Source organism: Alnus glutinosa, chromosome 3 (assembly GCF_958979055.1).
Source record: "Alnus glutinosa chromosome 3, dhAlnGlut1.1, whole genome shotgun sequence".
Lineage (NCBI taxonomy): Eukaryota > Viridiplantae > Streptophyta > Magnoliopsida > Fagales > Betulaceae > Alnus > Alnus glutinosa.
Window position 1 is genome coordinate 22,561,841 of NC_084888.1, and position 13,032 is coordinate 22,574,872.

At 41.6% G+C, this 13,032-nt stretch overlaps 1 pseudogene; it reads left to right on the forward strand.

Annotated features, from left to right (window-relative positions):
- The first annotated feature begins 3,773 nt into the window (after positions 1-3,773).
- LOC133863266 (mitogen-activated protein kinase kinase 9-like) lies at positions 3,774-4,449 on the forward strand (annotated as a pseudogene).
- Positions 4,450-13,032: the final 8,583 nt, after the last annotated feature.

Genomic DNA, 13,032 nt, shown 5'->3' on the forward strand with positions numbered 1-13,032 from the left:
ATCATACTAATGTACTAGGATCAATTGGACATTCGATCAAATCTTGAATTATGTCAAGTTTGATCGATGCTAAATAAGATCATAGTTTATTCGATGTTACAAGGATCGGATTAATGAATTAGTATTGATTGGATGTTCGATCAAACCTTGAATCGTGTCAAGTTTGATTGATCATTTAATTGGATCACGATCAATCAAATTTATGTTATAATGATTAATCGGACTAATACACAAACATAAATAATACAAAGTCCATATAATTTGATCGATCAAATTAATGCATTATGATAGATAGAATGTTCAATCAAACTTTCAATTGTGTCAAGTTCGATCGATCAAACTGATGCGTGAGAATCGATCGGATTGATCTTATCATTATTGATTGTACTAATACACAAGGATAATTTTTTTTTTAAAAAAAAAAAAAAGACAGAAATAGAAAATATTAATTCATAAGATTAGAAAATAGAAAAAAAAAAAAAAAAAAAAAAAAAAAAAAAAAAAAAACATAAAACTTTACTCATAATGTGAAAATCAAAATTAATTTTTTGTAGATTTTTTTTTCCACCCCTTACTTATTTTTTAATTCCTTTGTGTGTGTGTCTATATATATATATTTTTTCATTTTTATGTCTTTTTATGAGACATATGACCACGTAGTAGGTTTTGATTGGTTTGACATAAATTCTATTCATGATACAAAATAAAATCTAACAATTAAAAAAAAAAAAAAGTCTTTAAAAACCTAGAGATTGAAATGACATTTAACACAAAAATTAAAAATTCAAAGAATAAAAAAAAAAAATATTCAAAATATAAAAAGAAGAATTTTTTTTCTATAGGTTTCAATTTTTTTTTTTTTTTTTGTTATACAGTCTCATTAGCGTCCACATAGAGTGGACGCTGATAATAGGTTATTAGCGTCAACAACTGCATGTTGACGCTGATAACCTATTATCAGCGTCAACTATAGTTGGACGCTGATATTTTTTATATATATTTTTTAAGAAAAGTATTTTTTTTACCTGAATCATTAGCGTCAACTACAAAGTCGACGCTAATAATGACTTATCAGCATCGACATTTCATGTCGACGCTGATGTGGGTCTTATGTTACCACATCAGCGTCAACAACAGTGTTGACGCTGATAGTTACTTATTAGCATCAACTAAAGTGGACGCTAATACAAAAAGTCGATGCTATTTTTCCACCCGCGCGAGGCAAAATTTCCCGCCACGTAATTAGCAACGACACATTAGCGTCAACAACATTATCGACGCTAATAGTGCATTTTGGTGGACTATTAGCGTCGACAAAATTGTCGACGCTAATAGTTTCAGATGTCGACGCTAATAGTAGACTATTAGCGTCAACTCAGAAAGTTGACGCTGAAAGTATACTATTAGCGTCGACTTTTTGTCGACGCTAATAAAGTCGCCCCTAATGGGTAAATTTCTTGTAGTGAATCCATACCACATGCATATGATGATCAAGCATAAACATGAGAGGAATTCAAGAAAATAGAAAATAATCAAGTTAAGCATCAATATAAGAATTGTAGCAAAGGCGCCAATTGAAAACCTTAACGAGACATAATTAGGGCTTCAATCGAGCCCTAACTAAAGTATTAGTTACAACTAATATAAAATAAAATTATATACATACAGAAAATAAATAAATAAATAAAGAAAATAAAAACTAGGAAGAACCTCCTTCTTGATGGAACCTTTGATTCTTCCTCAAAGCTTGTGTGTCTTTTCTTCAAAGGCTAGAGGCCTATTTATAGGGATTAGAGAAGCTCTAGAAGCTCTAGAAGCTCTAGAATTCCTATTACAATTCTAAGTAGGTCTTCTAGTCCAAATAGAATAATTACAAGTCTTTTCCTTTTCTGAAATTTCTATCCAAGTAGGAAAAGGATTCCAAAATTCATACAGATTTGCGGTCTCTTATTGAGGGGCGATTTAGGCATGGTAAACGTCCGAATTAGGAAAAACCTATTTCTTACATATTTGTTTAATTTTCTCTTAGATTTCCAACGCCACAAATTTTGTTGCAATCTGATATTTGAACCGAAAGTTATGATTAAATTACTGAGACGTGCTCATTCTGGATTCTTTCCGAAAATAACGAATTTTTGCCAACTTCTCTTTCCTTAAATTCAAAATTGATTGGAATTGAATCTATCCAAAAAGTGAGTTTGCTGACTTCATTATAATCTTGGAATTTGATGGATTTTTTTCCAAAACCTGTAAAATACAAGAAAACACAAAAACAACACAAAACATCAAACTATAACAAAACTATGAGCTTAACATATGTAAATTAAGGGGCTTGAATGTGTAAATTCAGCACTTATCACAAACCTTTCTTGACCATCTAATATTGAGGGAATTTTGATCATCTTTCCTAGAACTATTCGATAAGGAAATTCCTTTGCCTTTACGTTGGCCTAAGTACTTTTCCAGGTTGGTTTCGGACAAGAGTTACTCTGTGTTCATCTTTTTGGGATGTTCAGCATCCCAACCCCAGGTCGCCTCGATTCGCTCTGATACCTCCTTGGTCAAATTTTTGGGCCCCTTCGTTAGGAATTCCCGGCGCTCCATTGCCAGTGATAAAAAAGAAGCCAGATTCATATTGACTCCCTCCAGCCGACTTACTAGGCACCATGATGAATTCCTTCGATTGACCTTGGAAGGCCCAAAGTCACCAATACGTAGTGGGTTGGTACAGATGAAGAAATTTGCAAACGGTGAGACTCGTATCGCCTACCATCCGCCACAGAATGAAGCAGTTGTTAATGTAATGCCACCCACTGGGCTTTATTTGACTAGGAGTCATATTCAGCTCTGCCAACAGCTCCCGAACCAGAGGAGGAAAGGGAAATCTGAGCCCTGCCTTCAACGTCACTTGGTAAACTACCACCACTCACTAGATTTCTCGCGACTCGCGAGGAATAGCTAGCTCATCTGGACTTGGAATCCTGATCGCCACCTCTACGGGAATGGCGTAAGTCTTTTAATCCTCTTCGCATTATTCTAGGTAACGATCGATCTCCATCTCATGCATTTAAAGACACGTCTAGGTCATTCAGCAGTCAAAAGGACGCTTTGCAGACGTGGTGCTCCCTGATCCACAACAGTTGATCAGATTTGGCGTATTAAATTTTAGGGAAAAATGCACTTTACCCCCCGATGTATTCACACATTGGCAATTTGATGCCCAACGTTTAAAAATTGGTAGATACACCCTTGATGTTTACCATGTATGTCAATTTGGACCTTCCGTCCACTTAGTCCGGCAAAAGTGACGGAAAGAGGGTCATGTGCGTTGCACAAGACCACTTAAAGGCCAAAGTTCCAAAATTACCCTCAAGTGTTCAAAATGGTGAGTTTGGCTACATATAACTCCAAAATTTCAAAACACACCGTTTCATTTAACAGAAGCTTGTTCTTGAACTTTCCATCGCCTGGCTTCGCAAGCTCTTCGACGTGCAAGGTGATCGTCGTTTCAAAACCACTCTTCCCCTACACGTACACCGAGGCTCTCTGTCTTCACCGAATGCTCACTGGCATGGGCCTCTTCACCGACTCATACGACCTGTTCTGTATCCCTCCGACCATGGCACTCATCGGGTGTCTGTACTACGAGAACGAGCTCGAGTCGAAGGAGTAAATCATCCCGCCTGTGGTTGTCTCAACTATGGTGTGCAAGATATTTGAGCGTGCATCGCCTGGACTGTCAAAGGATCCGACGCCCAATAAGGTTAATTCTGATGCTGCATCGCCTGAGTTCTCTTCTCGACTGCCCCCACGTGGTCCGTTGCCACGAGATCTTCGAGAAATCGTCCGGCGACATCACGATTCTCATGGAGCACATGAACCTTGGCACCTTGGACTCGCTGCTAAAGACCCACAGGACCTTCTCCGAGCCCAAGCTCACCGACGTGGCGCGACAGGTTCTTAACGGGCTTAACTACCTCCACGGTCACAATATCATTCACTGTGACATTAAACCATCGAATCTTTTGGTCAACAACAAGATGCAGGTGAAGATTGCGGACTTCGGAGTTAGCAAAATCATGTGCCGAACGTTGGACACATGTAACTCCTACGTGGGCACTTGCGCGTACATGAGTCCCGAGTGGTTCGACCAGGACACGTACAGCAGGAACTACGACGTACAGGTATGCCGACTATATATGGAGCTTGGGGCTAACCCTGTTGGAGCTGTACTTGGGTCATTTCAAGTTTCTGCCTCTTGGTGAGAGACCCGACTGGGAGACCCTGATGTTCGCGATTTGCTTCGGCGACTCACCTAGCCTGCCAGAGCACGCGTCGGAGGGCTATCGGACCTTCATCCAGTGTTGCTTGCAGAAGGAGTCGAGCAAGAGGAGGTGGACGGTGGCTCAGCTCTTTACCCACCCGTTTGTGTGTAAAGATTCGAGATGAGTTCCGAGTTAAGGAAGGTGTGGTCAGAAACATGATGCTCTGCAAGTACAACCCTCCACATGCATCATTTTCATTGTTGCCATCTAGTCTCTTAGATTGTACACACAGCCACATGTCCACCCCATGCAAACACGTCCATGACCACCTCTTCAAAATCGCCATTAATAGGTATTAGATCACTGTCAATCCTTCCAGTGCAAGCCAGATCAAAGACTCATTGACCCACCCCATGCAAACACGTCATGCAACATATATGATCTCCTTTTCTTCTTAACAGGCACGCACGTGCAATGGAAGGAAGAAAGAGAAGTAACTTCTTGCTAGTCCCACTCACTACTCTCAACTATCTAGTCCCCAATAACAACCAAAATGGGAATGAATTCTTGCTTTCACAAATACATCCAATCGTGATCTCTGTCACTACCTTAACTCCGTAACTTCCATATATTCAATGTGTTGAGAGAAAAGTATTATATTGAATCACACGTAAGCTGTACATGAGAGGTCTAAATATATAGGCTAGTAATGAAAGAAATATACATAACAATAACCCATGTGGGACAATATATATATACATAATCTAACACCACCCCTCAAACTCAAGGTGGAGTGCAAGAGATCATCTTGAGGTTGGACACAAGATCGTGGGACCGCCCTGGAGGATGAGACTTGGTGAAGAGATCCGCGAATTGATCACGAGACGTGACAAAATGAAGTTGTAGAGAGCCCTGAAGAAGATGATGACGAACAAAATGACAATCAATCTCAATATGTTTGGTCCGTTCATGAAAAACATTATTATGGGCAATCTGAATAGCACTTCTATTGTCACAGTAGACAGGAGTGGCTGAAGAAAAAGAGACACCCATATCTTGTAGAAGCCATCGCAACCAAAGGAGCTCCGTGGTAGTGTCTGTTAAAGCCCGATATTCTGCCTCAGTACTGGAGCGAGCAACAACAGACTGTTTCTTACTGCGCCAAGAAATAAGAGAGGTGCCAAGTAGGAAACAATAACCGGTGGTGGAGTGATGGCCTGTAGGATCACCTGCCCAATCTGCATCAGTATAAGCATGCAACTCAAGAGGAAACTGAGAGGAGAAGTGAAGCCCATGAAATAATGTCCCCTTGAGGTAGCAAAGGATGCGAAGGACAGCAGAAAAATGAGTAGAACGGGGAAAAGCCATAAACTGACTCACTTGATGGACATCATATGAGATATCAAGCCTAGTAACAGTAAAATAGACAAGGCTACCAACCAAATGCCGATAAAGAGTGGGATCACAGAGAGGCTCGCCATCTTGTAGATTAAGATGGGCATTGAGCTCAGTCGGTGTGTCGATGATCTTACACTCTGTGAGATTGGCCCATGAAAGTAGATCAGATATATATTTGGCCTGTGTCAAATAGAAACCATCAGAAGAAGAAGAAATCTCAAGGCCAAGAAAATAGCTGAGATTGCCAAGATCCTTCATCTCAAAATGCTGACTGAGAAACTGCTTGAGCTCCAGAATACCAATAGAATCATCACCAGTGATAATCATGTCATCAACATATAACAACAGAAGAATGATGCCTCGATCTGTGCGGCGAATAAACAAGGCAGAGTCATACGAGTTGATGGAGTAGCCAAGACGAGAGACAGTGGCGCTAAATTTAGCAAACCATGCCCATGGAGCTTGCTTTAGACCATAGAGAGCTCGACGAAGATGACATACCTTGTTTAGAGGAGAAGAGAGGCCAGGAGGTGGCTGCATATAGACTTCCTCACTAAGATCGCTATTAAGGAAGGTATTTTTGACATCCATTTGAGAAAGGGACCAATGTCGAGAGGCGGCAATAGCCAATAGTGCACGCACAGAAGATAGACGAGCAACAGGAGCAAAGGTCTCCTCATAATCCACACCATACTCCTGAGTAAAACCTCTGGCCACAAGGCTAGCCTTGTATCTGTCAACAGTACCATCAGAACAAGTCTTGATTTTGTAGACCCACTTACACCCAACAACAGACTTTCCTTGAGGCAAGTCAACCAGATCCCAGGTATGATTCTTGTGTAAAGCATCAAGTTCCTCTTTCATCGCGTCTTGCCAAAGAGGGTTAGTGGAAGCCTCACGATAGGAGTGAGGTTCATGTAAAGTAGCTAAGGCATGAAAACAATGAAAGTCCTGGAGATGAGATGGAAGAGACTTTACCCGAGTGGATCGGGGAAGAGCAGGTGGGAAGGTATGAGCTGGAGCCTCGGATGGAGCAGAATCTGGGGACTCAAGCGTAGCGACATCATAAGTATTTGAAGATTGCGGCTCAAGCGAGGAAGACTCAGGACAAATATCACAAGGGGTAGAATGAGAAAGAGGCGGCTCTAGGAGTGTGGTACAGGGACGGAAATAGGGCATGCAAAATTTCCCTACTTCGTGAAATAACTTATGCTCACAAAAGACCACATGGCGGGAAATGCAAAGACGGTGTGACACGGGATCATAACACCGATAACCTTTTGTTCCACCCCATACCCAAGAAAACAACATAACTGAGAACGAGGCTCGAGTTTGGTGTGTTCATGAGGTTGGAGCAAAACAAAACAGGCAGAACCAAAAACACGAAGTTGATGGTAAGTTGGAGAAGAGCCAAACAACCGCTCGTGAGGGGGGCAATGGGCAAGAATAGGTGTAGGCAACCTGTTGATAGTGTAGATAGCTGTGACAGTGGCTTCACCCCAAAAAGGAGTAGGAACCAAAAAGCAAAGGAGAAGAGCACGAACAGTGTCTAGAATATGTCTAAGTTTACGTTCAGCTCTTCCATCTTGCTGAGAGGTGCCTGGACAAGACAAGTGAAGAGCAGTTCCATAGTGTTTTAAGATATTTTGAAAAGCCTGTTGAGTATATTCTAAGGCATTATCAGAACGAAAAGCTTTAATGCGTTTTAAAAAATGGGTCTCAACCATTTTTGCAAAATTACGATAGATATCCAATAATTCAGAACGTGATTTCATTAAAAACACCCAGGTGTAACAGGAAAAATCATCAACAAAAATCAAAAAATAACGTGAGCGACTCATACTAGGAACAGGGGAAGGCCCCCAAACATCAGAATGAATTAAATCAAAAGAAGCAGATACAATAGACTCACTATTATTAAAAGGCAAAGCTGGTTGTTTCCCAAGTTGACAAGAAATACAATCAAAAGACTTATTGGACACTAAACCAAAGAAACCCTTAGAAGCTAAAACTTGTACTCGAGACACAGATGTATGACCAAGACGCAAGTTCCAAAGAGCAAGAGATGGTGGTGATGAAGCGGCAGCAGCAGAGACATTAGGGATGGAAAGATGTAAGGATGAAAGCTCAAACAGTCGCCCAACTCTACGCCCGGTCCCAAGTGTCTGGCCCATCCGAGGATCCTACACATACACACCAGAAGAGTCAAAAACAAGTCTATAACCCAATTCACACAGTTGTCCAACAGATAGAAGGTTAAAGGACAATTTAGGCACATGAAAGACATCAGAGATAGAAAGAGACGGTGTATGGACAGTGCCTATGGTTTGAACAGTCATAGAAGAGCCATCCATTGTGTGAATTAAAGATGTATGTGATGGAGGGGTAGAAGTGGTAAATGGGGAGGCATATGGCGTCATATGATTGCAGCAGGCGGAGTCAAAAAGCCAAGAGGAAGATTTACCTGGCAAAACGGAGAGGACAGAGGAAGATACATTACCAGAACAAGCGAGGACCTGGTTGATAATTGCCTCAAAGTCAGCTGGAGATAAGGTGAGAGCAGATCCTGTAGAGTCGCTAGAGGAAGCAACTGGAGCAGCTAAAGAAGAAGCACTCTCAGTAGTGGTAATGACTGCTACAGATGCAGAAGATTTGGCCTTGCGCCAAAACTTGTCAATAGTATGCCCACGACAGCAACAATAGCGACAAAAAGGATTGTCACGGTTCTTGGAAGGTCCACGGCCAGACCTGTCAGACTTGTCAGAGTGCTCGGTCTGAGGTGATGGGACAGCTAATACTGAATGAGTATGCAGAGTGTGCTGAGAGCGCAAGGTAGACAATCGGGTCTTTTCTCGAACAAGCTCACAAACAGCCTGGTCCAAAGTAGGAAGAGGAGAACGGTGCAAAAGTTGCCCCCGAACAGGCTTAAAATCATCCTGCAGAGCCATCAGAAACTGATAGAGACGATGTTGGTCCTTGCGATCAGCATACATCTGAGCATCAGTAGGATCCTTCCAAGCAAGATCAGAAAAGAGCCAACTGGTCCCCATAAGAACTGCATGCGAACAAAAAAATCAGTAATAGATTGGTCAGATTCTTGCTTCAAACGAAAGAGATCAAGAATAATCTAGTACTCCCGAGAACCATCAATCGAGGAGTAGCGAGAAGCAACCATATCCCAAGCACCCTGAGCATCATCAAAACTGCCAAATAATGCCGCAATAGAAGGAATAATGGTGTTATGAAACCACGTAAGAATCTGATGATGTTTGCTATCCCAATCAATAAGACGAGTGCAGAAAGCATCATCGCTTTCAGCAGTGACTTTAGTAACTTGGGGATATCACCAGTCACATAGAGCCATAGCTTGCGGCCTTTAAGAAAACTCCTCATATATTAGGACCAAACAGTGTAGTTGGTGCCATCCAACGTAACATGAATATGAGCAAGAACCTCATTTTGCGCCATCTGGAGATGCCAAAAGCAGAAACAGACTAGAAAAATGAAATCAGAACGAAAAAATAAGTAGAAAACACCTGGTCAACTGATACAGAAGTCAACAGTCAACAGTCAACGGTATTGATGTGGCACTGGGCTGACATGGCACTTGCTGATGTGGCACTAGGGCTGACGTGGCACAACAGAGGTTTGGCGCGTGCGATGCACGCGCGTAGGGTGGCGGCGCATGGGCGCATGAACTAGAGGGCTAAATCTTCGACCAGCGCGTCTGCCGTCTGATGGAGACATTCTCGGTGGCTCTGAGCAGCTAGGAGACTGGGCTATCGATCTGGGCGGCAACGAGAGTGATTGGACGGCGGTATCGGCGGTAGAACGGCAGAAACCACTGGTGGCGGCAGAATCTTCAGTTGGCGCGTGTGGGAGCGTGGAGACTCTGATTTGACTGTTCTCAACGGCTCTAGCACAGTTGTCTCCCAAGGTTTTGATTGGTATATGAACCAGCTCGAAACAAGGACTAGGAGAAGGAGAACCGAGGAAGACAGAACGATGAGGAATGGCGGAAGCAATGGCGGCGCCGGAAAAAGTTCTGGGAAGCAATCAAAATAAAATAAAATATAGAGGTGATTCAGAACCTGTGCTCTGATACCATGTTAAGAGAAAAGTATTATATTGAATCACACGTAAGTTGTACATGAGAGGCCTTTATATATAGGCTAGTAATGAAAGAAATATACATAACAATAACCCATGTGGGACAACATATATATACATAATCTAACACAATGGAATAGCCACGGTCAAATTTATCTTGAAAAAAAAAAATACATTTAGTGTTATATTTACACAATTAACTAAGGAGTGATATAACTGTACGTATCATCAAAACACGAAGGAAACGTGTAGCAAGTGGCCTCTGTTTTGCTTGGGTAAAACAGAGGTGAAACAGAGGAGTTTTAATGGCACGGAAGATGAGCAACGTCCAACGTGGGTAGAATTGAGCATGGGTGAGGTGCCAAGAACATGGGTAACATAATCTTGTTATGGGTACTGTTTTTGTTTTGTATGAGTAGCGTTGTGGTTTTTTTGGTGTCCATTGGTGGTGGTAAAATGGTGAAAACGAAGAGTGGGAGCTTATTTATGTATATGATAGGGGTAATTTTAGAGTTGGTATTTTTTACTTGAAATTTATGGGTTTGTCGATGAGTTGTGTAAAGCAAAGCTAGAGGATCGTCCCATAAGCAAGTCAATGTGTATTCAAAGCTAGAGGAGAAACTTAGAGCAAGTTGTCATATTCTTAGCAAGTACAGGAACAATATGTCAACTACATGCGTAAAACGCATGGCCTCTAACCCTTTTTTAGAATATAAATATGAATATTAAAAGCCTGTTAAAGCCTGTTAGTATTTTGGCCTTATTCTGTGTTTGGACAAAATCACTTAAGTGTAAAGATGCTGCAAATAGGGATTCTACTATTTAGAGTCTGCAAGTCAGAAGAATTCAAGTTCCCTGTCAGCCGTCCAGACGATCGAGCCATCCCGTCCGGACGCCTGTCTGTCCACTAATCCATCCATCCAGACGACATGTCATCCCTTCCGGACGCTAGACAGACCAACATCATCCGTCCGGACGAAGTTTTCATTCCGTCCGGACCCCATACTGTATCGAGAAGTTTCTGTGCCAGCTTGCATCCGTCCGGACGTTTCAGAAGCATGTCCGGATGCCTCCCAGTACTCGATCAGTTTCTGATTTCTTTCCAAGTTCCAAGAAAGGGAAGATCAATCAACTGTCTGGACGATGTGGTATCCCGTCCGAATGCGCGTCTCCGTAAGGCAAGAATCGCAATTCAAATATGACTGTCCGGACGTTTGACAACTGTGGTCCGGATGCGAGTGCATCAAAGAAGGAAATTGCCGATTCGACTTCAACCGTCCGGACGACTGCCTATCATGGTCCGGACACGCGCATTACTGATATGGAAATTGCGTGTTGAAGAATAGCCGTCCGGACACCCATCCCCCATGGTCCGGACGCTCGAGAGCCTTATAAGGAAATTACTTGCAGCGGACGTGCGACCGTCCGGACGATGTCCTTAAACAGGAAAGATTTCTCCGCGGAAATTTCAGAAAATCTGTTTGCACAGTTGTCCGTTCAGACGGCCCATGTCCACCGTCCGGACGGTGCCTAGGTATATTTTGCCTGACGCTCATTTGAGGCCCCAACCTATAAATAGAGGCCCCTGGGCACTGTGAACTGCAAGAATTCGGTGTGAATTCCTCACTTGCTCAGAGACGTGATATTTCCTCTGAAGCCGTTTTACAAAGTGTGTTGTGCTATAAACCGAAGTCTATCTTAGAGGTCGGCTCTAAGGTAAGGAGTTTCATTGAAGACCCCTTCAGGTAGGTGAACCTGGTTGGGAAGCGTTCGTGTTGGGTTACACGTCAGAGATCAAGGTACGACCACTGCATCGGTACATGTGAGTGTTATTGTCTTGTATCTAGCTATGTCTTCTGAATAGTGGAATTCCTGGGTTTGGCTGCCCCAGAGTGATTTTTCTCTTAACTGAGTTTCCATTTCGTCAACAAAAATCTGTGTGTTATTTACTTTCCGCTGTGCTTTAATTTTTGTTGACACTTATGCACACACTTTATTTTTAGAAGTCAATTCAATTTTTCAAAGCATATATTCATCAGGGAAAAATATATATATATATATATATATATATATATATATATATATATATTAAAAGCCTGCTGCCACTGTAAAATATAAATGCTCTCGGTAATCCAATCAATAATCATGCCCAACCTTAGCCCTCTTCTTAGACAGAATTATTTCTGCTGACACCAGCAGAAACCTCTCATTTTGCCACTCCCAGTCATAGTCTGTTGTAGAATTCGGGCTCGAGCTCTTAGTAGTCCAGTTCCGGCTGTGGGTTCTCGTCGTCGGAGTCGTCTGAATCGATTTATATGTTGAAATCAAGGTCTTCATGCTCATCCGAATCTACCATTTTTTTTTCTTTCATTTTCCAGGAAACCAAACACCAAAGAGAAAAGGCAAAGAATGAATAGATATATGCATTAAAAGATTGTGGGTCCGCATCAGCAAACTTTGTAGAGCGGCTAAACTCACCGTTTTGGACAGGGGCAATTTCGGAATCTTGTGGCTTAAAAGGTCATGTGCAATGGACGTGACCTCTTTTCCGTCATTTTTGACAGACCAAGTGGACGGAAGGTCTAGATTGACACACATGATAAACGCCAGGGGGGTCATCTACCGATTTTTAAACATTAGGCGTCAAATTGCCAATGGGTGGATACATCAGGGGGGTAAAGTGTACTTTCCCCTAAATTTTATCTTAGAAAGCTAAACTACCCCAACATCTTTTTTAATTTTATTTGCCTCAAAATTTGTGCACTAAGGCAGTGTTTGGCAAGTGACATGCCATGTCAGAATAATGCTTTTCTACTATTCATGTACTTTTTCTCACTTTTTTACATTTTTCAATAGCAATCAACATCAAAACATTCTCACTTTTTTTTCTCTTTTTATATCACATCAATAATTTTTTTTATTACTATTCAAATAAAAAATTCACTAAAATGCAAAAAAAATTTACTTTTCTATACAAAACTTTTTACTTTATATCACATCTATAACTTTTTACTAACTCCAAAAAATAACAACCCACTATTCTGGCATAGCAAGTCACTTACCAAACACGGCCTAAATTATAGTTGAATTCGAATTCCAAAAAATCGCACACTCAAACATGCCATATAAGACGCGTGTGCTTTTCAAGAAAACTTAATTTCCATTATCTTCCTTGACAGTTGACACGTTAAATAAAAGAATTAGGGGTAGCTGTTGGCACATGGGCCACTGACCTAGTTGGCCCACACTCCCGGAGTCG